At 53.0% G+C, this 24,943-nt stretch overlaps 1 protein-coding gene across 1 annotated transcript in view; it reads right to left on the reverse strand.

Moving 5' to 3' along the window:
• Positions 1-13,347, reverse strand: part of P2RY8 (P2Y receptor family member 8) — a 57,303-nt gene extending 43,956 nt beyond the window's left edge. The window contains exon 1 of the mRNA XM_065916464.1: positions 13,191-13,347. The gene's annotated coding sequence lies outside the window, so the exon portion shown is untranslated. The remainder of the gene's footprint in view (positions 1-13,190) is intronic.
• Between the last annotated feature and the right edge of the window lie 11,596 nt (positions 13,348-24,943).

The raw sequence follows: 24,943 nt of genomic DNA on the forward strand, positions 1-24,943 counted from the left end.
TTCTTGCCTGGAGAATCCCATGGACAGAGGAGCCTGGCGGGCTACAGTCCAGTGGGTTGCAAAGAGTCAGACATGACTGAGCATCAGCGTTCTCCAGAGCAGCAGAGCCAATACCATATACATTATAAGGAAACAGCTGTGATCATGAAGACTGAGACGTCCCAGGATATGCTGTCTCTAATCTAGAGAACTAATGGGCCAACGTTAGGACCCCACCAATCCTCAAGACCAGAAAACCATCACTGAGCTCATAACCAACACGTCCTTAATTTACCTCGTGTCCCGTGACGGAGTCACAGAGCCAGTTTAACGTTAAAGACCAAGGACTGCTGGTATACCCATTGTATGGATTTCTAGACCGAGGCTCGGGAGAGCTAAGGACACCCTCTCGAGAGCCAACTAGACCCGTTTTGCTGGTGGACACCTCTCGCCTATGTAGTTTTATATTTATAGAAGCTCTTTTTTTGTGTGTGTGCAGCGTCCTTGTGATGAGAAAGTGGTGTTTTTCTCCTTTGATGGAAGAGGAAATTGAGGTTTAGTCATTAGGTCACGGGGTGGCCATGGTCAGACACACAGCTGGGGATGAACCTCAATCTGTGGGGGAAGAAGCAGAGTCCCGCCAGCCTCACCAGACGGACGCACACACCTTCTCACGGTGAGGCCGGACCGTGATGCTACGGGTGGCCCCCGGGGTCCTCCCCTCCCGCCTCCACGGTTTCCCAGGGGGTCGGGGCCTGTCTACAGATCCATTCTCAGGACGGAGCCCCAGACAGACACGCGGAGGCGGTGGCTTTGGGCCAAGAGTCAAGGGCTGCTCTTGGTCACACGGCACTGGACGCCGTCCAACTGACGGTGATTTTCTGGCCGCTGTCCCAAGTATCAGCGTCCCCAAAACCATGGCTGCATCCATCTACGAGCTGTGGCTATTTAAAGCGGGCCCTGCAGCGGTCAAGGGCTTTTGGCCGTGGGTGATCAGGCCGCCCCCGCCCACTGGGGACACTCAGCGCTGTCTGTGGCTGTTTCTGGTTGCCGTCACCTCCGGGAGGGTCTCCTGGCATGTAGTGGGTGGGCACCAGGAACTCAGCGGGGCGCCAGACTCCCCATGTCGGAGAGGCGTCCAGCCCCAGGTGTCAGTAGTGGTGAGTCTGAGAAACTCTGACCTAGCTCCAGTGACTTCATCAACTTACGTATACATTCATCATCATCTAGCATCTAACTATCACCCATCCGTCTCAGAATCATCTAAGTATCTATATACCTATCATCTATCTTCCATCCATCCATCCACCTACCTGTTATCATGTATCATTTAAGTATCGTTAATCCATCTATCTGTCTGTCTGTTCATCCATATCTATCTATCCATCATCCATCCATCCATCTGTTATCATGTATCATTTAACCATCATTCATCCATCTATGTATCATCTAAGTATCTATATCTACCTATCACCTATCTTCTATCTAAAATATATCCATACACCTGCCCATCTATCTTTTCATTCATTTGTCTATCTGTCCATCTATTCATCCTTATCTATGTATCCATCCATCCATCCATCCATCATCACTCCACCCACTCGTCCACCCATCTATCCATCTACCTATTCATCCATCTATCCATCCATATCTGTGTATCATCATCTGTCTATCATCCATCCATCCATCCAGCTATCCATTGTGGTCTATCATTTAACAATCACTCATCCATCTATGTATCATCTAAGTGTCTATATCTACCATCCATCTATCTTCTATCTAAAATCTATCCATGTCTCTACCCATCCGTCTTTTCATCCACTTGTCTATCCGTCCATCCATCCAAGTGTATGTCGCTATCCATCCATCTACCATCTCTCTTCATCCAATCATCCATCCATTTATCCATCTTTCTATTCATCCCTACCTATCATCTATCTATTTTCCATCCATCTATTATCATCTATCATTTAACTATCATTCATCCATTTTTGTATCACCTAAGTATCTATATCTACCGACCAAGTATCTTCTATTTATAATCTATCCATGCCTCTACCCATCTGTCTTTTCATCCATTTGTCTATCTGTCCATCAACCCATGTGTATGTCTATCCATCCATCCACCATCTCTCTTCACCCAATCACCCATCCATCTATCCATTTACCTATTCATCCATATCTATCTATCTATCCATCCATCCATCCATCCACCTATCTATTACGATCTATCATTTAGCGATCATTCATCCATCTATGTATCATCTTAAATATCTATGTCTACCTATAGTTTATCTTCTATCTAAAATCTATCCATGCCTCTACCCATCTGTCTTTTCATTCATTTGCTATCTGTCCAGCTATTTATCCTTATCTATGTATCTATGCATTCACCTATCCATCCATCCATCCATCGTCTCTCCACCCCTTCACCCGCCCATCTATCCATCCATCAATCCAACCATCTATCCATCCATATCTATCTACCATCTATCTTTCTATCCCTTGCTATCTACCATCCAGCACAGGAGTTCACAACTGGGGATGAGTTGAGCACTCCCAGGAGCACCGATGACAAAGTCTGGACACACGTGTTTGGCGGCTGCCGCTTGGGGAAGGGAGTGCTCCAGGCCCGTGGTGGGCGGAGACTGTGATGGGACCCTGCTCCACACCCCACCGCGCACCAGACGGCCCCCCTCAGGCCCCCAATCTGGCCCCAAATGTCCACAGTGCTGTGGGCAAGGAAGCTGGCCTGGGTCGTGACCCACTGGGTGTGATACGACAGACGCTGAGTTTCCATGACAACGCTATTGGGAGGTCACTGGAATGCGAACAAGCCCCCAGTGTCCCTCAATGTCCCAGCCTATGTGGTGGGGTCGGGTCCCTGTTTAACCAGGTGGGCGTCCATGAGCTGCAGTTAGATAGACCCCCTCGGGCTTCCCAGAGAGAGAGAGGGCCGGCAGCTCCGTCCAGAGTCACCGGGGGGGGGTCCTCCCCGCCTCTTCCAGCTTCCGGGGGCTCCAGGCATCTGTCCCTGGGCTGGTGGCCGCCTCCCTCCCGTCTCTGCCTCTGTCTCCACGCGGCTTCTCCTCTGTGTCCCTGTCTCTCCTCTTCTGTGCCTCATAAGGACTCTGACCCTGGGTTTAGGGCCACCCCCATCCAGGAGGACCTCATCCCAGACTTTTCACTCCATTATCAAAGGGTCTGCAAAGCCCCTCTGTGCAAATAAAGTCCCATTCCTGGGTTCTGGGGGTGAGGACACGGACGTGTGTTGGAGGGGCCTCAATTCAGCCCTCGACACCCGGGGGAGCGATTATTTCCACCGCTCAGGACTATCTGCGTTTCAACCCCTAAAGCTGTGTCTCACCTTTGAGTTTTTTCAGGTGAAACAAGAATGCTGGTCACACCACGCTCAGCAGCTGGATACTAAAGGGGGGTGGAAAGGACACGGGGCCGGTGCTAGGTGAGTGGCGAGGAGGCGTTGCAAGGAGCTCTGTGCACACTTGGTGAATAGGTGAGCAGCAGGCGTGTGGACGGGCAGCTGGCTCGTGCTCAGCGGTGGTGAAGCTGGACATCTGGGGTGGCAGAGAGCTCCGAGGATGAGCCATGAGAGCCCCGCAGATGTCAGCCCTCGCCCCACCCACCCCCGGGAAAGCCCCGGCACGTGGCCTGGGGTGATGGTTCCCCCTCCACACCCCTCCTCCCTCCCCCGAGCCTGAGGACCAAGGACCCGAACACTAGGGAAGTCTTCTGATGCTCTGAGCAAAATGGAAACCACTTTCAGGGTTTAAAAAAAAAAAAGAAGAAGAGGATCTGAGGCTCATCGGCGTGCCGGGCTCGGGCAGAGATCAAACCCTCTGAGTGGGGTTGCTCTGGACACACGTGGCCTGTTCACAGTTCTCGGGGAAAGTGTGCTTGGCCGTCTTGCAGACCCATGAGGGATTCGCCGGTGTGATCGAGAGTGAAGCCAGAATTTGGCCGGGTGTCCCCAGGAATCTTGCTTGCCCCCCCATAAGCTTTCTGTTGCCTAATATTTCTTCTGTGCCCCAAGTCATTTCTCCCCCAATATCCTCTCTTGTCCCCCCAGATTAATAATATATCTGGACCCCAATAATGTCTGGTCCCATCATAAACTTTTGGGTTCCACAATAGTCTCTCTGGTCCTGAGTATTCTTTCTTGTCTCCCAGTGATCTCCAGCCCCCAATAATATCTTGGGCCCCTCAATAATATAGCTGGTACCCCAGTATTTTCTCTGCCCCCTCAATAATGTATCTGGCCCCTCCATAATATTTGTGCTCCCCAATAATTTCTGGTCTCAAATATCCTCTCTACTCCCCCAGTGATCTCCCTGGTCCCCCAAAGTCTCTGGTCCCCCAATAATGCCTCTGGTCCCTTCCTAATATTTGGGTTCCCCAATCATCTCTCTGTCCCCAAAGATTCTCTGCAGGCCCCCAATAACCTCTCTGATCTCCCAGTAATATGTCTCGTCCCAAGTATTTCCTCCTGATCCCCAAAATCTCTGGTCCCCTAATAATGCCTCTGATCCCTCCCAAATATTTGGGTTCCCCAATCATCTCTGTCCCCCAAGATTCTCTCTGGCCCCCCAATAACCTCTGACTTCTCCCAATAATGTGTCTGGCCCCCAGTATTTCCCCTGATGCCCAAAGTCTCCAGTGCCTCAATAATATCTCTGTTCCCTCCATAATATTTGGGTTCCCCAATAACCTCTCTGGCCTCCCAAAGGCTATGGCCTTCCAATAATCTCTCTGTCCCCCAACAATCACTCTGCTTTCCTGCCCCCCAATAATATTTTGCTCCTCAGTTTTTTCTCCAGTCCCCAAAGTCTCTGGTCCCTCAGGAATGTCTGCGCTCATCAATATCTTCTCTACTCTTCAGTAAGCTTCATGAGCCCTACACTTCACTCCTGTCTCCAAAGCATCTCTGGGCCCCGGCATCCTGTCTGATTCTCCATCCTCTCTCTTGTGTGGTCCATTTTAATGAACAGCAACGTGGACAATGGAGGTGGAAATGGCAACCCACGCCAGTGTTCTTGCCTGGAGAGTCCCATGGACAAGAGGAGCCTGGCGGGCTACGGTCCACGGGGCTGCAAAGAGTTGGACACGGCAGAGTGACTGAACAAGGACGAAAAGTGTGGACAGGGAGTGATGTTTTCACAGGTCAGCCCAGTTGCAAGGCACCTCATGACGTGACAATCACAGTCTGAAGCAGGGGGACTTCCCTGGTGGGTCTGTGGTCCGTGCTCCCAGCGCGGGAGGCCTGGGTTCAGTCGTTGGCTGGGGAACTAGAGGCCACATGCTGCAAGGAAAGCTCCCACATGCCACAGTTAACACCTTGTGCAGCAAATAAATAAAGGAGTATTAATAATTAATTTTTAGAAAAGCCACGGATGGGAGGGAGGCTGCGCAAAGCCAGCATCCCTGGTCCCAGTCCAGTGCCCAGAGCCGGCCGGCCGTCATTTGCATGGCTGCTTAGAAATGGCGAGGGCAGTGTTTATTTAGAAGGGAGCCGAGCTTGGGAAGGAAGTCAGCCACCCGTGGCGGGTCAGGCACCCTGTGGGGGGAGGACCTCAGCAGCACCCGATCTGCTGGCTTCCTGTGAGCGTGACTCAGAGCCTGCAGGAGCCGGCGGGCTCAGCAAACACTCGGGCAGACAGTGTTTATAGCCTGGGATGAGGAAGTCAAGGGTGGGGGGTGTGGCGGCGGGCAGCTGCCTCCTTCCTCTCTCCTTTTAAAATGGATCTACAGCTCACCATTTCAAAGTAGGTGATTCGCTGGCGTTCGGTGCACTCACCGCCTTGTGTCAACACCGCTCCGACCTCGTTCGAGAACACTTCCACTGTCTCCACGCAGACGCGTATTTTAGCATCAAGAACAGCCGTCAGAGAGAAGGCTCAGATTCCCCGTGCATGAGCAATCCTTATCAACATCACCTCCACCACCACCGCCATCATCACCATCATTATCACCTCCACCATCGTCACCGTCATTATCACCTCCACCATCGTCACCATCAATCACTGTCATCATCACCACCTCTGCTATCACCACCGTCATTATCACCACCATCATCATCACCATCAATCACCATCATTGTCACCACCTCCACTGTCATCACCATCACATTCATTATCACCACCACCATCAGCATCATCACCATCATCATCGCCATCACCGCCATCACCATCATCAACACCTTCACTACCATGACCATCATTATCACCACCACCATCACCATCACCACCACCATCACCATCATCAACACCTTCATTACCATCACCATCATCACCACCACCACCATCACCATCATTGACATCATCATCACCACCAGCACCATCACCATCATTGACATCATCATCACCACCACCATCACCATCATCACCATCACCATCACCATCATCACCATCATCACCACCACCATCACCATCATCACCATCACCATCACCATCATCACCATCATCACCATCACCATCACCATCATCACCATCACCATCACCATCATCACCATCATCACCATCACCATCATTATCACCACCACCATTGCCATCATCACCAACATCATCATCATCACCACCATCACCTTCATCATCATCGCCATAATAATAAGGCAGTGTAGACCATCAGCTGTCTAGATGACCTTGAGAAGGTCACAGAGTCATTTGCTGCCTCAGTTTCCCCATGTGCAAAGAGATGTCAACAACATTCTCAGAGGGACATCATGATGGTTCCAAGAATCCACCTGAACACTTACAATGACAGGCCTATGGGGAATCCTGCAAGAATCAGGATGAAACCCCGAGAATGAAATCAACTGGGGACTTGCCGGCCACCAGTTTTGAACAGACAGGTGGATCTTACTCAGTCTTCAAAACAACCCCTTTAGGCGATACTGTTCTTATGGAACTTCTTGTGCTTTGCGGCAGGGGTCCATGAGCAAGTGAGGGACTCAGAGTGCGGGCGTTTGGGCCGGGCTCCAGGTCTCGACTTCTCCACTGCACCTTCTCTCTTCCTCTGATAGGATGAAGAGTGCAAGACTTCAAGGAGAATTTATTTCAGATGTATTCAACCCTGCTGCCTGTGAATGTGGCCTTATGTGGAAATAGAGTCTATGAAAATGTGATTAAGATATAAGTTAAGATTAGCCCATTGGGGTGGGTCCTAAGCCGGTGTGACTGATGTCCTTGTGAAAACAGAAGATGCACAGATGGACACAGAAACACACAGACTGAAGATGGCTGTGCGAAGACAGAAGTAGAGGCTGGAGGGAGGTGGCCACAAGCCCAGGGACGCCTGGGGCCCCGAGAAACTGGAAGAGGCAGGAAGGACCCTTTCTTGGAACCATCAGAGGGAGCACCACTTTGTAGAAATTTGACTGTGGAGTTCCGGCCTCTAGAATGTCAGAGGAAAAAATTATGGTGTTTTAATCCACTCAGTATGTGGTCATTTGTTATGACTGTCCCAGGATGCTAATTCAAAGGAATTGACTGGGAACCAGCCTCCTCTTTTGTTTTGCCTGTTTGTTCATTCATTCATTCATCTATCCATCCCAATTCACCCACTCATCCATCCATCCATCCAACAATGTATCCATCTATCCATCATCCATCCATCCATCTGTCATCCATCCATCCATTATCCACCCATCCAACATCCATCCATCCACCCATCCATCCATCTGTCATCCATCCATCCATCCATCACCCATCCATCCACCCATCCATCCATCTGTCATCCATCCATCCATCACCCATCCATCCATCACCCACCCATCCATCATCCATCCATCCATCATCCCCCATGCATCAATCATCCACCCATCCATCCATCTACCATCCATCCATCCATCCATCCATCACCCACCCATCCATCATCCATTCATCCATCATCCATCCATCTATCATCTACCCATCCATCTATCATCCATCCATCATCCATCCATCCACCCATCTATCCATCCATCATCTATCCATCCATCATCCACCCATCCATCATCTACCCATCCATCTATCATCCATCCATCATCCATCCATCCACCCATCTATCCATCCATCATCCATCCATCCATTTACCCATCTGCTCATCCATCCAACTATCCATCCATCCATTTATCCACCCACATATCTGTCCATTCATCCATCCATTTATCCATCCATCCATCCATCCATCTATCTATCCATCCATCATCCAATAAACGTTAACTGAGCCCATGCTGACTCATTCTGGCCCCTCATTCACAAGGCCACAGCCCACACATGCATCCCGCCCATTCATGCCCAGTGTCTGTGACTGAGGATTTGTCTCTGCTTCTACTCCATCTGCCCGCCGGCCTGCTGGTCCACCCCTGCCCCGACTGCTCAGGTGCCTGTGACACAAACCTAGGAGACCCACACCTCCAGCCGCAGGGTAACTCGGAGGAGCCCGTAACCCTGGCCAATGGGCCTGGTCCACAGCAGTGACCGACAGGGAGGCTGGGATCCGCATCTCGTAATCCACCCACTCCCTCCGTTCCCTTTATAGCACAGGATATTACAAAAGACACTTCCTGCACTTCCCGTTTTGTCAGTAACAATGCCCCTTATTGGAGCCCATGCTTCGTTCATTCTTGAGCAGGTAATCCCATGGTATGCGGAAGATGCAATGGGCTCACGCCGGGGCCCGATGTGTGGACACTTCAGTTCAGTTCAGTCGCTCAGTCATGTCTGATTCTTTGCAAGCCCATGGACCGCAATACACCAGGCTTCCCTGTCCATCACCAACTCCCAGAGTTTACTCAAACTCATGTCCACCGAGTCAGTGATGCCATCCAACCATCCCATCCTCTGTCATCCCCTTCTCCTCCCGCCTTCAATCTTTCCCAGCGTCAGGGTCTTTTCTGATGAGCCAGTTCTTCCCATCATGTGGCCAAAGGATTGGTATTTCAGCTTCAGCATCAGTCCTTCCAGTGAATATTCAGGAGTGATTTCCTTTGGGAGTGACTGGTTTGTGTGGACAGTGGGGTCTAAATCTTGGTCCATTTGGAATGGAGCAGGATGCGATGGTCATTGCCCACTGAATGCCACCCCCCCATGTCCTCTGCCTGCCTTTTGTCTGTGGAAAACTTTACTCAAAGAATAAGTTTAATCAGAGAAGTAGGAAATACAGAAACAAAGGAAAACAGTCAAAGGAGACTAAATAATAATAATGTAGTCATTAAGCTGGAGAAAGCTGAGTGCCGAAGAATTGATGCTTCCGAACTGTGGTGCTGGAGAACACTCTTGAGAGTCCCTTGGACTGCAAGGAGATCCAACCAGTCCATCCTAAAGGAAGTCAGTCCTGGATATTCATTGGAAGAACTGATGCTGAAGCTGAAACTGCAATCCTTTGGTCAATTGATGGGAAAAGCTGACTCATTGGAAAAGACCCTGATGCTGGGAAAGACTGAAGGTGGGAGGAGAAGGGGATGACAGAGGATGAGATGGTTGGGTGGCATCACCGACTCGATGGACATGAGTTTGAATAAACTCTGGGAGTTGGTGATGGACAGGGAGGCCTGGCAGTGCTGCAGTCCATGGGGTCACAAAGAGCCAGACATGACTGAGCGATGGAACTGAACTGAGTCATTAAACATAGTCAAGGACCTTTACTTCTTTCTCAAGGGCTCTATATTCTGACCCATATCCTGTGAGCTGTCTTATAGATACTAGAACGTCAGAGGGAGAAGATAACTGCATGAGGACTGGACTTGTACCCAGGACATGAGCTGCCACCATTCTGAGAGCTGGCTGCAAAGAAATGGAAACAAGTGCATCCCTGGAACTGAAGATGAACTATACGTAAAACAACCAAGACGATGCTGGTGGGAGCACTGATGACCGATATGAAGATGACTGTTAGGGATGAGTGTGCTGTTTCGGCATGTGGAGCCCCCTCCTTCTGACTACAAAAGCTCTCACCCCCTGCTTGTCAGAGCTGGGGGGGTGGGGAGTCAGCCTCTGGACAGATGTCCACCACCCTCTGCCACCCGCTCCCCACCCAGGTGCCAGCATCTGAAATAAAGCAAACTTTCCCTTCCACCAGCCTGGCCTGTCTTTTGGCTTTTGAACAGCCAGCAGCCACATTCTACACCCTCTTTCAGTAACACATTGCCCCGCCCAAAGGATGCTCCTTTATCCCGTAGCCGCGATCTCAGCGTATCACAGGGTCTTCTCTCATTTTCATTATTGATGTGCAGGAAGAGGAGCACGCGGCTAAGCTTGAGACATGGCACAAAGTGGCCCAGGGGGCCCTGAAGCGGCGGGTTGTCACCCTGAGACCCAGGGCAGGGGGCGGAGGGGGATGTGAGGTGGTCCTGCTTCTCCGCCGAGCCCCGTGGCTGCAATTGTCCGGCCACCGTTGTCTTGTCCTTTCCCTGGTGGTCATGAACTTGGGGGGGGGGGGAGTCGTGACTCTGTCCCCCAGAGGAGGTTTCGCTGATGTCTGGGGACAGTTTTGCAGGTCAGGATCTCTGGGGATGCTAGATGTCTCTGGTCGGTGAATGACCACAGATACTGTTTAACAGCCTACAGTGCGGAAGACAGGCCAAGAACTATCCCATCTAAAGGGCCAGAATTAATAGTGTGAGCTGAGAAACCCTGTCTAATCATGAGAGCCTTCTGTCTCTCTATCTTCACACCTACCTAGCTCTCATCTATCGCTATCTCTATGTATCTGCAATCCTACATGCCTATGATCTATATCTATCTATCCATCCACCTATCCATCTATCCATCTATGTATCCATCTATCATCCATCTATCCATCCATCCATCCATCTATCCATCCATCCACCCATCTATCCATCCATCCATGTATCCATCCATCTATCTATCCATCCATCTATTCATCCATCCACCCATCCATCTATCCATCTATCCATCCACCCACCCACCCACCATCCATCTTTCCGTACATCTATCCATCCATCCATCCATCCATCTATCCATTCATCTATCCTTACATCTATCCATCTATCTATCTCTCTATCCCTCTATCTGTCTCCATACTTACCTATCATCTATACCTCTCTCTATGTCTTTTATCTATCCATCTATCCTCCCTCAATCACCCAAATTATCATCTGTCATCCATCATTTATCTATATTTTTCTATTATGTATGTGCTATCTATGTCTACCTATCTATGCAGGCAGAACCTTTCCTGAGGAGATACCAGGGAAGCTCCGCGTTCCCTGCATGGCTCAGGAGCAAACGTGGTCACCAGTCGCCTGTCAAAGCATGCCTCTCCCTAAGAGAAGGCAGGCCCTGCATCCACGTGTCCATCTGCCCAGCCAGGAGGGGGTGGTGGACACGGCTGCAGGACTCTCCCCGGGGGCTCCCAGCGCGGACCCCGGGGGCCGTTCCGGGGGACCCCACCGTGCACCCCATGTGTGTGCTTATTTGCTGGGTCAGGGTTCCCTGAGGTGTGGTGTTTGCCCTGGGAAAGGTCTGTGGTGGGCGTAGGTCATCTCCTGGGGGGGGCAGGTGGGGGGCCTGGACAATTGCCCACAGTCAGGGACCAGGATAAGGTACCAGAGGGGAATGGGGTTCCGGGTGTCTTACCCACTCCTGACTCCCAGACAGGAGAGGGGCCTTGGGCGGGAGGCCATCTAGTGGACACACCCACGGACGGAGGCTCAGAGAGGCTGGGCCAGAAGGAGGAGCACCCTAGGGACACCCCCCCTCCTTCACTAACCCATCACTCCCCGCCTTGCCACCTTCATCCCTAAGATGATAACACAGGCCTCAGTAGGTTTGCGAGGGGGTCCCAGGTGACCTCTAAGGGGTGGTATTGCCCCTTCGCCCCCTCCCCTCCCCTCCCCCGGCCCCCCGGGTCCTGAGGCTGAGTGGGGATGTTTCACAAACCACAGCAGGTGTCCGGAGGGTCGGCCCAGCCTCCAGACTCGCCCCACGGCCCGGTTCCTCCTCCTAGAGGCGGGCAGGGGTCTCCAGGATGCGGGAACCACATACAGGGCGTGCACCCCCTCCGGCCCGAACGCTGGCCACAGCAATGCACGCTCACCCCGCCCCCGGAAACGAAACCGCGATTCTTGCAGCTCCTGGAGGCGTTCTGAACGGAAAGTCCGCGCTCACGTCCGGCCCAGGTGCCCATCCCAATCCAAACACTCAGCGCCGCATCTAAAGCGGGGGACGGACACGCGGGCCCCGCCGGGCCCCGGTTCCTCTGCGCTCCTGCGCCGGTAGCAGCGGGGGCGGGGTGCACCTTCTGGCCCCCACGCAGAAGACACGACAGAAAGCAGAGAAGGGGAAAAAAAAAAAAAAAAAACAACAACCCTCTTTGGTTTGGAAGCAGAACCATTACGCTGCGTTAATTCCTCCTCGCCAGGCGTGACCCTAAGCGCACAGACTCCCGATTTGCACCGCCAGGAATTCCCAGGACAGAGACCAGTGTGCACGCGGCGCCCCACTGCTCCCCAAACTGCGGGTGCTTTATAAAATGCAGCTTTCCAAGGAAAGGACCCGCCTGCCGAGGCAGGAGCCGCAGGAGCCTGCGGGGCTCGTTCCCCGGGCGGGAAAGATTTGCCTGGAGAAGGAAAGAGCAACCCACTCCCGTATTCCTGCCTAGGCGATTCCGTGGGCGGAGGAGCCAGGTGGGCCACGGTCTGGATTCGCAGTTTCTGGGTGAGTCGGGGCCAGAGAGGTGATCTCAGGGCTCACGGGGGCCCCCCAGCGGTGGAACCCTCCCCGACGCAGCCCCGTCTCCGTCCCCTGGTCGCGCCTGGCCACCTTCAGCGCTCATCTGTGCGCCGGCGAGTTTTCCTGGAGTTTGCACCCGGAGACTGCGTTCAAAGCATCCCCCCGCCAAGTGGTCGCGCCTGCAGTGCAGGAGCCGCAGGAGACCCGGGTTCCATCCCTGGGTCGGGGAGATCCCCTGGAGACAGGGATGGCAACCCACTCCTGTTCTTGCCTGGAGAATCTCCATGGACAGAGGGGCCTGGCGGGCTGCCGTCCGTGGGGTCGCAAAGAGTCGGACCCCACGGACTGAGCGCGCTCGCACGCCCTGCCTGTCTGAAGCTCTTCCTGTCTCGTCGGCGCCCCTCACCCCCGAGCGAGGAGGACGCACGCAGCCCTTCTTCGCAGGCTCTCACCCCCGTAAGGTCCTTCCCCCGCGGCGCCCCGGGTTCCAGACAACGCGCGTAAATCAGACACTGGACGCACCTGGAAAGGCCGATGATGCGCGTCAGCGGTGTGGACGCAGCCCGGGGCTGGATCCGAACGCGCGGCAGCTGTGGGTCAGACCGAGCCTGGCGTCAGGAAGCCTCCGTCCCGCCGCCCCCGAAGGAGCCCGGGGTGGGTGTCACGGCGCGACCCGGGCGCCCGCATCGCCGCCGTGTGGGGCGCGCACATTGCGCGCGGGCTTTGCACGCTCGGCAGATACGGAGCCTCGAAAGGTACCCCCTCCCCGGCTCCGGGAGGCCGCCGTGGAGACCCAGGGTAGGTGCAGAGGAAACCCGTTTTGAAATTTCCTGTATAACCGTCTGATGGTCTGCAGTCTCCCGGCGTCCAAGCCCGCCGGCGCCCCTCCTATCAGCGCGCGCCCTCGCCCGGGGGCGGGGTGCCGGGGCGGGAGCTGGGGTGCGGCCCACAGCCGGGCCCTCGTGGTGGCTCGTGCCGGGCCCCGGGGTGACTGCTTGGGGGAGACGCCGCCTCTCCGAGAAGGTCTGCAGCGTTCAGACGCGCATCAGACCATGCAGACCAGGCGGGCGGGGGGCGGGGGTCGCGGTCCCTGCGATGCCGCCGGCAGTGACCCGCAGTGAATCCCAGACCAGACAACGCCTGACGATTTTTATTTAAAAAGAAATTGTAAAACTGTGCTAAGCGAAGACTTCCTCTTGCAGGCGAAACCTGGGTGCCCGGCGACCTCTTTTGGTTCTGCAAACAGAGGGTGACCTGACCGGGTGACCCACGCCCCCGGGGGGGCGCCCAGGGAGCGCGTTCCCTCTTCCAGCCGCACCGAGCCGGATTCACTGCCCAACCCTTATCCCGACCCTCCCACCCCCACCCCAACCCCAGCCCCAGACCCCCCTGGCCCCTCGGTCGATGGATCTCAGAATCCAGAGCAGAGGGAGCTGGGCCGGATGGTGTGGCCGACGTGGAGAGGTGAGGAAGGGGGCTTCACAGCAGGTGCGCCGTGATCAGAAGGAGGCAGATGCTGGGAAGAGACCCTTCGAGAACCAAAGTCCAGCTCTGGGGCCCGGGGTCATGTGGAAGAGGGGATGAAGGGGCCGATTCTGAGCCGCCGTCTTCTAGGAAGTCACAGGGGTGCTGAATGAGCGAATGTGGAACCGCAGTTTCGGGAAAACCCGGGGTCATCCGTCTACTTGTGGGGTATGGCGGATATAAGTACCTCCATGTGCTTCCGTGGTGGCTCAGACGGTAAAGAATCTGCCTGAAGGTGCTGGGAAGATCCCTTGGAGGAGGGCTTGGCAACCCACTCCAGTATTCTGGCAACCACCTGGGGTGGGTCGCCATACCCTTCTCCAGGGGATGTTCCAGACCCAGGGGCTGAACCTGAGTCTTGTGCTTGGCAGGCAGGTTCTTTACCGTCTGAGCCACCGGGGAAGCACCATGATTATTATTTTGTCTCGCTTGATTGCTTTTCTTTGTTTCTCTGTCTTCTCGGTTCTCTGATTGAATGTGTTCTTTGGAACTCAGGGAGGCCTGGGGGCAAAGCCTCGCTGCAAACTTGAAGGCAGGCTGGGGACACAGCAGGGCAGGTCTGTCCTGGGAAGGCCTCGTAGACACCTGCCCGGTTACAGTGGGGAGGAACACGTCCGTCCTCCATGTGGCGCAGGATTGTTTAGTTGTTGGAAAGCACCTTAGGACGACAAGATAGCAATCTGGCAGCCAACTCACGTCTACTCGCATGCAGACTGCGAAATTTGTCCACTTGGGGTCTTTCCAGCGGGTGGAGGGTCTGCTCTCCATCCTGGCTCTCAGGGGTCCCGGCTCCAGCAAATGTGAAAGCAGAAGGTAAGAGAAGCGTGATCTGCCACTGAGCAGGGCCAGGCCACCCCCCTGGGTAGATGCTGATCTCATCTGGGGTGAGCCTGTGGAGGGGAAATCCAGTTGCCCACATTTCCCCTTCCTCCCCAAGAAGCCAGACCCATGGGTGGATGGATGGATGCATGAATGATGGATAGATGGATGATGGATGCATGGATGATGGATGGATGGATGGATGATGGATAGTGGATGGACGGATGATGGATGCATGCATGCATGGATGGATGGATGCGTGCATGCATGCATGGATGATGGATGGATGGATGGATGATGGATAGTGGATGGATGGATGATGGATGCACGCATGCATGGGTGGATGCATGCATGCATGAATGATGGATGGATGGATGATGGATGCATGCATGCATGGATGGATGATTGATGGATGGATGGATGATGGATGGATGGATGGATGATGAAGGATGGATGATGGATGCATGCATGCATGGATGGATGATTGATGGATGGATGGATGGATGCATGAATGATGGATAGATGGATGATGGATGGATGGATGGATGATGGATGCATGCATGCATGGATGGATGATTGATGGATGGATGGATGATGGATGGATGGATGGATGATGGATGCATGCATGCATGGATGGATGATGGATGGATGGATGATGGATGCATGGATGATGGATGGATGATTGATGGATGGATGGATGATGGATGAATGGATTGATGGATGATGGATGATGGATGGATGGATGATGGATGCATGCATGCATGGATGGATGATTGATGGATGGATGGATGATGGATGATGGATGGATGGATGATGGATGCATGCATGGATGGATGCATGCATGCATGCATGGATGATGGATGGATGGATGGATGATGGATGATGGATGGATGGATGGATGCATGCATGCATGCATGCATGGATGATGGATGGATGGATGGATGATGGATGATGGATGGATGGATGATGGATGCATGGATGGATGGATGCATGCATGCATGCATGGATGATGGATGCATGCATGCATGGATAGATGATTGATGGATGGATGATGGATGATGAATGGGTGGATGGATGATGGATAAAGAATGGATGATGGATGGAGAATGGATGCTGGATGGAGAATGGATGATGGATGGATGGATGGATGGATGAATTGATGAGAGGATGGATGGATGAGTGGATGGATGTTTGGGTGGATGAATGGATGGGTTGATGGATAAGTGGGTGGATGGGCTAGGTCACAGTCCTGAGCCTGCACTTTGGTTTCCATCACACCTTTCAGAGCAAAGTGGACCCCAAGAGGCAACGAAGCCAGCCCCTAGTTTTGCAGGAACCACAACTGGCCTCTCGGAAAGGCGGGTCCCTGTACCATGGCCTCTGGGTTTCGGTGCAGCCCTGGGTGGCCCGCTCGGTACGGAGAATCAGGTGAACACACGGGAAGAGGAAGGAGGGACACACCCTTCAGCTCACCTATCAGCGCTCTCCGTCCGGTCTGGCGGTTTCTCTTGAGAGGCTGGCACTGACAAAACCTCAAGAGGAAAAACAAGGTCATGGGTACAAGAGGCCCAGGGGGAAGGTTTCAGTTCCCCATAGCCCTGGCACGTGGCCAGGCAGTGAGGTCTCAGTGTGTGAGTGAATCAGGGGATCGGAAAGGGCTCTTGGCCCCACTAAGTGGGACCCAGGAGAGGATGAGTCTGTTGTTCAAGTGGCATGAGTTACAACAGCCCAAAGCTGGAAACAACCCAAGTTGCCATGGATGGATGGATGGATGGTTGATGAGGGGATGATGGATGGGTGGATAGATGGATGGGTAGATGGGTGGATGGGTGGATGGATGGTTAGGTGGATGGATGGATGGATGATTCATAAGTGGATGACAGATGGATGATGGATGGTTGGATGGGTGAATGGGTGGATGAAGGATGAATGATGGATGGATGAGTGGATGGATGGAAGTTGAATGGATGGTGGATGGGTGGGTGGGTGGATGGATGGGTGGATGGATGATTAAGTGGATGATGGGTGGGTGAATGGATGGATGGATGGATGGGTGGGTGGGTGGATGGATGGTTAGGTGGGTGGATGGATAAGTATGTGGATTAAAGGATAGATGGATGGGTGGATGATGAATAAACAGCATGGGGTCCATCCATTCAGTGGAATATTACGCAGCCATGAAAAGGAGTGAAGCTCTGACACAGGCTTCAGCGTGGATGGGCCTTGAACAGACGACGCTCAGTGAGACAAGCAGACACAGAAAGACGCACAGTGTGTGACTCCATCTGAAGGAAACAACCAGAACAGGCAAATCCACAGAGGGAGGAAGTGGGTTTGTGGTGCCAGGGAGCTGGCGGGAGGGGGGTGACCTGTTGGGGTGGTGTGTCTTTGTGAGGGGGGATGGAAATTTTCCAAACCTAGATAAAGATGATGGTTGCACAAGACTGTGAATTTGGAAATGATTCGTTGAATGCTATGTGGATTTCACTGAAATTAAAAAGAAAAACAAGAATGAGACAGACTCTGTCCTTTAGGAGTATGAACTGCCCCCAGGGATTTTGAGTCTCCTGCTGGGTCCCTTCCGACCCATCACCCAAGAGCCCAGAGCCCAGGCAAGAGATGGAATATCTGACGCGGAAATAGGGTCCCTGGATCACCTGTATGATCCTGGCCAGCAGAACTAGGCTGGCTGCGTGCAAAAGTGATGAGACCCTGGAGATGGTTGCCTGCGGGCAAAAACAAAAAGTGAAACTGACAAAGGGTGCAAAATCAGTAGCCTGCACTTGACTCACCCGAGATTCAGTTTCTAACGCCCCTCGGCGTGAGTTCCTCCTGGCGGTTTGTCTCATGGCAACGCTGATCCTGTCCCTGAAACAAGTCCTGGGCTCCTCGAGACACTGGAGACCCAACTCAACATGGCCGGGCCACACGGAGGTGTGCGGGCTCCTGGCCAAGGACGCAGCCCTCCCTCCCCCCACCCCCAAGAACAAACCCTCCCCTGCCAGGCCTATCTCTGCCCTCTGGGTCTCCTGGCCCAGGGCCTCCAGAACCCCGATTTCTCTCCACCCCCAAAGGACTCGAAATCTTGCATGTTTTAAATCATACCGCTGTGGGGGTCACTGGGAGTGTGTGTGTGTGTGTGTGTGTGAGCTAAGTCACTTCAGCCGTGTCTGACTCTTTGTGACCCCACGGACGGCAGCCTACCGGGCTCCTCTGTCCATGGGATTCTCCAGGCACAAACAGTGGAGTGGGTTGCCATGCCCTTCTGCAGGGGATCTTCCAGACCCAGGGGTCAAACCCACATCTCTTTTCTCTCCTGCATTGGCAGGTAGGGTCTGTACCGCTAGAGCTACCTGGGAAGCCCCACCAGCTGCTACAAATGACCATAAGCTGGACATACTAAAACAATTGGAATCCATCGTCCTCCAGTCCTGGGGACCAGGCGTCTGAGGTCAAGGTGGCCCCAGGGTCGATTCTGTCTGGATGTTTCAGAGGAGGGTCCTCCCCGCCTCTTCCAGCTTCTGCGGGCTCCAGGCATCCATTCCTGAGCTGGTGGCCGCCTCCTTCCCCTCTCTGCCTCCGTCTCCACGTGACTTCTCCTCTGTGTCCCTGTCTCTCCTCTTCTGTGTCTTATAAGGACCCTGTCCTTGGGTTTAGGGCCACCCCCCATCCAGGAGGGACCTCACCTGGATTATTGCTGAATTACCTCTGCAAAGAGTGCCCCCACTCCAGTCACAAGGATTGCCGTAAGTTCTCAGGCCCCAGGGCTCGGCCGCAGACAGAAGGGAGCCCAAGGTACCCCCAGACTCTCCCCGGGAGCGTGGCTTTCTTTGAGGTGGTGAGTGGGTTCATTCTGAGACAACCTGGGGATTGTGGGCCCACCCACAGACGACACCCACCCCTGTGTGGTTTCAGGGTTTTCCTCTGGGGCAGGCCTCGGCCCCTGCTCCCGCCACGTCCGATCCCCTCTCATCAAGGCAAAGACAGAGCAGCTCAGAGTGAGGGACCCCCACCCTTCTTCCTTCTTGTCAAGATTTCCTGGCTTTCAATAGCTCAGAACCGAGGCTGGAGGTGAGGTGGGGAGGTGAGGAAACACATTTGTCTTGCAAACATCTCCTGGAATGGCGAGCCTCAGGCAGGGGGATGCGTTCATTTCTTCCTTCACACCGTCCACCGGTGGACGGGGTTCTGAACAAAGGCTCTTTATCAGCCAGGCAGAGGGGTAGGGCTCTCTGAGGCGGGCCATCGTGTGTGATTATAATAACAGACGTGACAGAGAGCAAGTCCAAGAAACAGTTCCAACGTGGAGTCAGAGGGGGCTTTTCCAAGCAACACAACCCATCATTGTTGCAGGCTGATCTTACCCTAACCGCTTTCCATATGCAACGAAAGGAATTGTAAAGCTTGTTTGCGTCTCTGCAGCTGCCTGGGACAGAGAGGCCGAGTGGATGCTAGGGAACTGGTTCATTTATGGAAAGACCCAGGGGTGAGGGTCCTGGCCACGATGGGTGCTGGAACCCTCTGCACAGCGGGAGAAGGGGCCCATGGCAAGGTAAACACTTCTTCCAGCTCTAAAGTGAAAGTGCGAGTCGCTCAGTCATGTCTGACTCTTTGCGACCCCATGGATGGTAGCCCGCCAGGCTCCTCTGTCCACGGGATTCTGCAGGCAATGATGCAGGAGTGGGTGGCCATTTCCTCCTCCAGGGGATCTTCCTGACCCAGGGCTCGATACCCTGCATTGTGAGTAGACTCTTTGACATCTGAGCCACCAGGGAAGCCCCATCCAGCCCCTAAATATCCCTGCAATTCTGCATGTCTGTCTTTGTCATAGCAGCTGCAAGATGCTTGGTGAGCAAAGAAGTGAAAAATGGAACCGAGAGAAGGCAGGAAGTTAAGAGTCGGCCCCACCCAGCCCCTCGCTGTAGGAAGCAGCAAGCTTACCTGTGAGCCAGGCTGGGTGACTGAGATGGGCTGCAAAGCTAGCTACTGTCTCCAGGAGAGGGAAATGCCAGCAATAACTGGCGAGTTTCCCTGAGTCTGCTGATCGTATGTTCTGGGGAAGCCGTAAAACTAGCGGCCCCAAATTCACTGATCAGCAGAGCGATGCTCATGGCATGTGATCTTTGAGGAGAGTGAAACTTGTTGCAGAAATTCACAAGGAACCAAAGAGTATCATTTTAAATGAGGATGGGACGCAGGAGGTGAAGTTCATGAAACATGAAGCGGAGAGACTGGTGGTCCCTTGATCAAGAGAATTTTGTCCAAAGTGGCGATTCTCTCAACTGAGGATGAGATGTGCGGAGAAGGAGAGGTTGAGAATGGTTTCTGATGAGTGTTCACTCATCAAGGCTGGGAGAGTAGAGAGGTAGGAAGGATGGGTGGGTGGATGGATAGATGGGTGAATCGATGAGTGGATGGATGGATGATGGATGGATGGATGGATGGGTGGATGCATAGATGGGTGGATCGATGAGTGGATGGATGGATGATGGATGGATGGGTGGATGGGTGGATGGATAGATGGATGGATGTGTGGGTGAATGGATGGATGGATGAGTGGATGAATGAGTGTGTGGGTGACTGCCTGAGTGGGTGGGTGGATGGATGAATGTTGGATAGAAGGTTTATGGGTGGGTAGATGGTGGGTGGACGAATGGGTGGATGGGTGCATGCATGAACTGATAAAGAGGACAAAGGTGGCCAGTGCTGTGACTTCCCAGATCCTAGTTCATTTCACTTGTCAGTGGGATTCTCAATCATTGCAACGGTGACTGAAAAATATTGACTTCCGTATTGCAAAACAATATTGCCGCCATTCAGCCACTACTGTCTCCTGACCATGAGCCCTTAGGGAAGTCAGGACTGAAATAAATGGAATGCACACCCCTGGACCCAGTCCTCAGTCATGGTAGCCGCTCCCCACAGAGCACCCTGAGAGGACTCGGGAGAAAAACAGGATACTGCCCCAGATAACTGAGGTGCACACCAAACGAATGACTTCAATGAGCCCAGACTCCTGCACGGAGCTTCCAGAGTGGGGCCGTGGTAAAGAACCCGCCTGCCAATGCAGGAGACAGAAGAGACGCAGGTTCGATCCCTGGGTTGGGAAGATCCCCTGGAGGAGGAAATGGCCACCCACTCCAGTATTCTCGCCTGGAGAATCCCGTGGACAGAGGAGCCTGGTGGGCCACAGTCCACGGGAGTCGCAAACAGTCAGTCACGACCGAGCAACTGAGCATGCACACCACATGCATGGACTCGGGTGAGAGACCCAAAGACATCATTTCTGCAAAGGGAAGGACTCTTGTTTGTCTTGGTTTTGTATCTTTCTCTCCTGTTCCAAAGCCTCTGTCTGATCTGATCTTCACAACATCTCATTTTCTACCTCTCACAAAGGAAATAAGCCAAACCGTCTGCATCCTTCACACCACATCTGTAACACCACTCGCACACCAACGTCTAATGAATTCCCAGAATCTCTAGCAGAGGCTCTGTTGTCAGTGAAATGTCCTTCCCCGGTCCCTGGTTGCTTAGCAACCTTAAACAACCCAGAGTGGTACCCCAGGACCTTTCTCATACTGGTTGCTTAGCAACCTTAAACAACCCAGAGTGGTACCCCGGGACCTTTCTCACACCGGTTGCTTAGCAACCTTAAACAACCCAGAGTGGTACCCCGGGACCTTTCTCACACCAGTTGCTTAGCAACCTTAAACAACCCAGAGTGGTACCCCGGGACCTTTCTCACAGAGCCTGTTTGATTCTTGCGAGGTTGCCATCAACAAGGGCTGGACACAGATCACCTCTGCTTGTCCAATCAGCCCCTGGACAATTTCCAGGGACTTGGGGCGACTTCTGTCTGCCTCGCACTGGCCCTCAGGGATCTCTGTCTGCAAACCCCAAGATCAGAGATGACGCGTGTGTCGTATAGCCAGGGGGAGAGATAGGGAGGGGGGGCAGAAAGACTCCAAGGGAACCATACACATCTCGCCTGTCCTTTCAGGAAGGAGAAGGGGAGAGCTCAGGCTGGTGTCGTTTATTAGATAGGAGGACGTCCTCGTGGGGTGTTTCTCAAGGCAAGAAAAAGAGTCAGACATGACTGAGCGACTGGACCACGATGGAGTCCTTGTGGACACAGCGGGTGGAGGAGAAGGCAGGAAAAACCGAGAGAATAGCATCGACACATATACGTGTGTGTGCGTGCTGAGTTCCTTCAACTGCGTCCAGTGCTTCGCGACCCTGTGGAGCCCACCCAGTCACCTGTGTCAAAGGAGACTCTCCAGGCAAGAACACTGGAGTGGGTTGCCATGCCCTCCTGCAGGGGATCTTCCCAACCCAGGGATCTTATCAGCGTCTTCTTACATCTCCTGCATTTGCAGGCGGGTCCTTTACCCGCTGAGCCACCTGAAAAGACCGGACCTCTATACACGACCGCCTGTCAAAACAGACAACTGGTGGGAAGCTGCCCCATAACCCAGGGAGCTGGGCTAGGGGCTCTGTGATGGCCTAGAGGGGTGAGTGGGAGTGGGAGGAAGGCTCAAGAGGGAGGAGGTATATGCATATGGATAGCTGATTGATGCTATTGTTCAGCAGAAACTAACACAACATCATAAAGTGATTATCCTCCAATTAAAAAAGATCTTATGGTAAACCATAATGGAAAAGAGTACTAAGAGAAGAATGTACATATCCGTATAACCAAATCGCTTTGCTGTACAAGAGGAATTAGCAATATTGTAAATCAACTTCTTAAGGAGGTGGGAACACCAGACCACCTTACCTGCCTCTTAATAAATCTGTAGGCAGGTCAACGAGCAACAGCTAGAACCGGACCTGGAACAACGGACTGATTCCAAATTGGGAAGGGAGTAGGTCAAGGCTGTATATTGTCACCCTGCTTATTTAACTTCTATGCAGAGTACATCATGAGAAATGCAGGGCATGATGAAGCATAAGCTGGAATCAAGTTTGCCGGGAGAAATATCAATAACCTCAGATATGCAGATGACCCCACCCTTATGACAGAAAGCAAAGAAGAATTAAAGAGCCTCTTGATGAAAGTGAAAGAGGAGAGTGAAAAAGCTGGCTTGAAACTCAACATTAAAACAATGAAGATCATGGCATCTGGTCCCATCACTTCATGGCAAATAGATGGGGAAACAGTGGAAACAGTGAGATACTTTATTTTCCTGGACTCCAAAATCACTGCAGATGTTGATTGCACCCATCAAGTTAACAGACACTTGCTCCTTGGAAGAAAAGTTATGACCAACCTCGACAGCATTTTAAAAAGCAGAGACATTACTTTGCTAACAAAGGTCCATCTAGTCAAAGCTATATGGTTGATCCAGTAGTCATGTATGGATGTATGGACTGTAAAGAAAGCTGAGCACTGAAGAACTGATGATTTTGAACTGTGGTGTTGCACAAGATTCTTGAGAGTCCCTTGGACTGGAAGGAGATCCAACCAGTCCCTCCTAAAGGAAATCAGTCCTGAATATTCATTGGAAGGACTGATGCTGAAGCTGAACCTCCAATACTTTGGCCACCTGATGTGAAGAGCTGACTCACTGGAAAAGACCCTGATGCTGGGAAAGACTGAAGGCGGGAGGAGACGGGGACGACGGAGGATGAGATGGCTGGATGGCATCACCCACTCGATGGACATGAGTTTGAGCAAACTCTCTGAGTTGGTGATGGACAGGGAAACCTGGTGTGCTGCAGTCCATGGGGTCGCAGAGAGTCAGACGCCACCGAGCGACTGAACTGAACTGACCTCAACAACACTTCAATACAGATAGATACGGAAAAAAAAATGATTCTGGTGCTCACTGTGTTGATTTGGGGTAGAAAGACTGTGGCGAATTGAGGAACGCTTTTGAGAGATGATGGAGAAGACAGCAAAGCCCGAAGATACTTGACTCATGTCTGCAGAGCAGGAACAACCACCCTGAAAATACAGCCCAGCTGTGCACGCCTGGAGTGGGGAGGGCCCTTGCTAAAGCGACCTCCTGCTCCAGGAAACACCTTGCGAGTCTGTCTACAATCTTGTGACGGGCCACGTAGGCGAAGGGAAGTGTGAGATGAAGGCGGACTTATCGCACCTGGAAGCTGCCGGCCGGGGTACGGTTTGGCTTCGTACTGATCGGCCAGGATCTTGTTCTCTGGGCGAACTACACTGGAGGGCTCTGAGCTCCTCGCCCCCAGAGACAGTCCCCATAAGGACCTTGGGCTGCTGCTGCCTGGGCTCTGTGCAGAAGCACCCTGTCTGCACCAGGAGGCCAGCTTCATCTCAGCTTCCTTCAAGGCCCTGCGGTCCCTCCCGCCTTTGAAGCTCTCGCCCTGTTCTCCTAAGGGGACTCCGCCCTCACCTCCGCAGGCTGTCTATCGCCTCTTGTCATCTCCCTTCAAAGGCGTGCCGTAAATCGTGGCTCTTCTGTACTTTGCTTGTGTAGTGAAGATGCGGTTGGCATTGTTCAGCTGCTGTAATGTCCCACTCTCGGTGACCCCGTGGGCTGTAGCCCACCAGGCTCCTCTGTCCATGGGATTCTCCAGGCAAGAAGACTGGAGTGGGTGGCCATGCCCTCCTCCAGGGGAATCTTCCCTACCCAGGGATCGAACCTGAGTATCTTGCATTGGCAGGCGGATTCTTTATCCTTGAGCTACCACGGAAGCTCCTGGCTTGTATGAAGTGACAACTCGACCTGACTCAAAGACAGGTCCAAATCTCCTGTCTTCTGGCCACCTGATGCGAAGAGCTGTCTCATTGGAAAAGACCCTGATGCTGGGAAAGATTGAGGGCAGGAGGAGAAGGGGGCGACAGAGGAAGCAATTTATGATGGGGACTCGGGGACACACCGTGTCAGATCCAAACTCCAGGGGAAGACAGAGACTGCAAATATTAGTTTCCTGAACTTCTGGGAGGGGCTGGAAAC

This window comes from Muntiacus reevesi, chromosome X, assembly GCF_963930625.1.
Source record: "Muntiacus reevesi chromosome X, mMunRee1.1, whole genome shotgun sequence".
NCBI classification, from domain to species: domain Eukaryota; kingdom Metazoa; phylum Chordata; class Mammalia; order Artiodactyla; family Cervidae; genus Muntiacus; species Muntiacus reevesi.